The following is a 4,870-nucleotide window of genomic DNA, read 5'->3' as shown; positions in this document are numbered from 1 at the left end:
TTTGCTCTCCTTTTATTTTCACTTTCTTTGTTAATTTCTATTTTCTTTATTTTGTTTCCTGTTTTTGAAGTCTGAATTTGTGTGCTTACATGTGTGTATGTTTGGTCTGTGTTCTTTGGAACCCAAGATAATTCCCATAGATCTTGAGATCGAAAACTCCCGTAGGTCCCTTAGGAAACCAATCTCTAATCTGAAGAATACTGAGTCATCTGAACTGAAGGCAATGGCCAAAGATTACCCCCCCGGTTCCCGCTAAACAAATCCCGGAACCCCATGCTCCTTACCAACCTGTGGTGGGAGAGTAACATCTTTGGCCTCTTAGGGACTACTTTGTACCTAATGCATACACATCTCCATCTTGCATCCGGTTCCCGGATGTCCAGGCGGCACAATTTGAGATTAAGACTTCGATTATCTCAATGCTGCCTAACTTTCATGGGAACTCTACTAAAATTCCTTATCAGCATCTAGACGAGTTCTTGGAAATTTGTTCCCCAATCCGCATCCCTAATTTTAGTGATGATGCTCTATGTCGTAGGCTCTTTTCGTTCTTTCTGAAGGATAAGGCCAAATATTGCTTGATGTCCTTAAAACCAAACTTGGTGACCAACTGGGCCACTATGCAACATGAATTTCTTAAAAAGTACTTTCCAATTGGGAAGACTAATCTGTTTCAAAGAGCCATCACAAGTTTCTCACAAAAGGATGAGGAACTCTTTTTTGAGACTTAGGAGCGCTTTAGGGACCTACTCCGTAAATGTCCACATCACCTGGTCCCCAAGTGGCAATTAGTCCAAACTTTCTACGAAGGGTTAGCTGAGAGAGATAAGTCTATGGTTAATGCATCGTGCGGAGGTACTTTCCTCACAAAGCATGAGAATGAGGCCTGGATTCTCTTTGAAAATATGGCAAAAAACTCTCAGCACCTCATGGCTGCCACCCGTAAACTACCTAATCCATCGACTTCTAAACCTAAGGGAGTCTACGAGTTAGCCACTAGCTAAGACCTAGCCCCTACCTTGCATGCCATATCTAATAAGTTAGATCAATGCATGTCCTTAGGACCATAGACACTAGTGTGTGCAGAGGTTTGCGTAACTTCCTCTGACCCTTCATATACATGTTATAATTGTCCGCATATGCACTCCCAACCTAAGCTTGTGTAGAAGGAAGTAAAGGCCACTCATAATTGGTACAATAAGCCGTCCAACGACCCTTGTTCAAGTACCTACAATCCCAGGTGGAAATAACATCCTAACTTCTCCTGGAGGCCGCAAGCTTCGAGTTTTCAATCCCAAAGACCGCCACAAGTTCTTTATACCTGGCCTCCATACCCATACCTCAACTGCCCAAGTTATCCTAATTTACCTCCCAACTCTCCAACCGGGGCAGCGACCATCCTTGCCTCATCCTAGATATAATCAAACATTTAAAGAAACGGTGCAAGAGCACTTAGGGGCATTGAAACTAATAATCAAGAGGACAAGCAACTATTAGACTCCCACTCCAAATCTATTGCCAAGCTAGAAGCCTGCCTCTTTAGGCCAATTAGCTTTTTGAGTAAGCTGTGGGAATGAGAATAAGAAGTCTAACCAACCTCTAATGCATCTTGGAAAATAGGACACCGAATTATCACTAGGTCATTAGCAAGCACAAGTGGTAGTTAACATGCAAAACGATGGAGCAGTAAAAGAAAGGTCGGGCAAGGGCAAGGGTGAGAAGATAAGAGAAGAGGAACGGAAGCCTAGCTTAAACGCTTATTCTAAAACGTCCATAACCTCCAATAGAGGAACATTGCCATACTTTTCCCTGCAGGTTACCTTGAAATTTGCAAAGGAAGAAGCTAAAGATTCCATGATAAACACATTCAGAAAAGCAAGAAAATGACCTTTTCCTCTTTGATGTTATCAGAAGAAGGCCTAACTACAAAAAGTTCCTTAAGGAGCTATGTAGAGCCCCAAAAATTATAATGATTAAAATAATTAAGAAAGATAATAAATAGAATAGATAAATAAATAATAAGGGAAAAGGGAAATTTTTAAAGAAAGAAAAGTAGACCTCGTCAACAAATCTCCTATCTTCGTCGACGAGTGTTCTTCTAGGGATCGTTAACAGAGTTCAGTCCCTCATTGACGAAGAGATCCCGAATGAGTTAATTTCATATTTTAGGTTTCATTGACGAATGCATCCTCTCACGATGAATTCCCTTCTGTGGTTCGTTGACGAATCTTGTACTCTTATCGACAAAGCCACGTGGCAACATCATGTATAAAGAGATTGAAGGAAGCTTCTCTGCAAAGAAATCACTTTTTCTTCGTTTTTCTTTCTCTAAAATGCCTCTCTCTACCTTCTCTCTAAGATTTCGGCTCGGATTCATCCCGATTAAACAAACGGGCTACGGTGTTCTAGGGGAGATTCTCTACACATCTAGTGGAACAGATTTCTAAATTGGGCTTTTCAGGAATCGCTCCAAAGTTAAGGTAAGGGTTTGGATTTCTAGTGTTTGGGGTTTTAAATTTTTATTCAAGGTTTATGGGTTGAGAAAATGTTGAAATAGTAGGTTATTTGGGGTCTAACTAATTAAACTAAGGTTTTTGATTCAGGGTTTGGGTGAGCACCACGGGCATCATTTAGAGGTTCCTGTTGGCGTAGTTCAAGAAATCAAGTAAGGGGAATATATTAAATCAGGATTTTTGAGGAATTAACTGGTGAAAAATGGAAATACTATGTATATATGTATATGATTTTCACATGGGTTTTGAAAAGCCGGCCTTTTGAATTGTAAATTTTCTGGTTAATTGTGCAAGAAATTAAATGTATATTTTTCAGTATATGAATGATGATTATGGGTTGGCTTATTTTTAGTAAACGTATGAAATATACTGTTAAATTGTGTGGCATGAATAAAATGAAGTTTTTGTGTTTAAACTATGATATATGCATGAGATGCAGGAAATATTGGAAATGTATTGAGAATTAAAATGTAATATGGTTTATTTTGCATATGTTTGATTATGTTAAATTACAATGTATGGTTTGAGAACTCTGGTAGACCAGAAGAGGGCACCGTATTGTTGTGGATATGTATGGTAGCGCTAGTGCACCCACATGTTTTAGATAGAGTATGGAGACGGGATGGTCAATTGTGCTAGGAAGGGTAGTGTCCCCCTGGAGTCTAGACCAGTATGGGAACAACCAATCATACGTACAGACTATAGAATGTGATTGATTTAACTATGGAGGGCCGACTAGGGTTAAGTCCAGCCTTCAGGTCATACAACCCATCATGGGGTAGAAGTATGACTATGATTTATCACCAGTATAAAAAGTTATAAACACATAATTGTAAGTTGAACCATAAATAATATGAGAATAATGGATATGGAAATGGCAGATATGGGAACAACGAATATAAGAATAGCAAACGGAAATTATATGAAAACGTAATATGTGAAAGTAGACATGAATACAGAAATGAGAAATGTAGAATATGAATGTGAATGTAACGAATGACACAGAGATACCAGCATAAAAAGTAATGTAGTAAAGTATTATCAGTATTAAATATAGTAATATTACATGTATTTGGGGTGGGGTATACTCTCCACCTGAGGGCTTACTGAGTAAGGTAAGTGCCCTGATATGCTTCAGTTGTGACCGTAGGTTGCTTCAGGTATCAGAGCAGAGGGGTGCTACCTATATAGGCGGGTAATCACCCCTATCCTTGGGAACTCTCGTTGGTAAAATACCTTGCATGTGTTTGAGTAGGAACAGAGAATGATTTCATAATTGTGGTTTCATTTGAAAATAATGATTGTATATATGTTGTACTTAAACCTCATGATAGTTACACACTGATTTAATGTACTCTATCCTTGCGGAGATTTGTCTCACTCGATAGTTGAATTTCATCTTTTCAGGACCTTCGTGTAATCAAGCTTAGAGAGCTCGGGGCTGTAGTAGCGATTTTGATAGAGAGATAGGGTATAAACTTTAGTTATCATATTTGGAGTTGTGATATATTTATGTTTTCAGAGTTGTGAATACTAAATGTTGGGTTATGTTTTAAAGATGTATATAAATGTAGAAACTCTGGTAAATTATTGAGGAGTTGTTATAAATTTCACTGCGTAATTGTTATTGCGCAAGGTATAGGCAATAAAACATGTGGCACCCGGGCCCCACTAGGCGGGCTCGGGGCATCATGAGGTGGTATTAGAGATATATCTCAAATAACTCTTCGGACCCTAGTTTTGGGTTTGAGGCGTTGCAAGTTATGCATTTGAAAACAAGAGTCAATAGCACACCTAAATCCAGAAGGCCAATAGACCGAAACTATCAGATTAATTTCTCTAGGGTCTATCCCTTTTAAACTTAAAGATTCAGGCGCCGCCACGATTTCCTGTACATTAGGAACATGTATTACTAATAAGGCTCTTTTAGACTTGGGGGCTAGTGTGAACATACTACCCTATTCAGTCTATAAAAAAGCTAGTTTAGGAGATTTGCAGCCAACCCTTGTTACATTGCGCTTTTTTGATCAATCCATAAAAAGACCTTATGGCATTATAAGGGATATCTTAGTTAAGGTGGATAAATTCCTTTACCCTATTGATTTCCTTGTGCTAGACATGGCATCTGTCCGGCCATCATAGCAAGCAGGCCTAGTCCTTTTGGGCTGACCATTTTTAGCTACTGCTAATGCTTGCATTTAGTGTAGAATAGGCATCATGGACATCTCCTTTGGCAATATGCAACTCCAACTTAACGTGTTCCATACTCGGTAACACAAACCTAACAAACTTCTTTACAATGAGGTCGATATGATCAATGAAGGTCTTATACAAGATGCATCCCCGACTTCATTAAG

General features: G+C 39.0%; 1 non-coding gene across 1 annotated transcript; it reads right to left on the bottom strand.

The window, feature by feature from the left end:
* Window positions 1-668: 668 nt before the first annotated feature.
* LOC131143545 (small nucleolar RNA R71) lies at window positions 669-773 on the bottom strand. Its single transcript, XR_009133533.1, has one exon. It is a non-coding gene; the product is annotated as a small nucleolar RNA R71 (small nucleolar RNA).
* Window positions 774-4,870: the final 4,097 nt, after the last annotated feature.

The sequence above is a fragment of the Malania oleifera genome, chromosome 11 (assembly GCF_029873635.1).
Source record: "Malania oleifera isolate guangnan ecotype guangnan chromosome 11, ASM2987363v1, whole genome shotgun sequence".
Taxonomy (NCBI): Eukaryota; Viridiplantae; Streptophyta; class Magnoliopsida; order Santalales; family Ximeniaceae; genus Malania; species Malania oleifera.
Note: the sequence above shows the minus strand (reverse complement) of the source record. Positions and strands in the feature narration are given on the sequence as shown.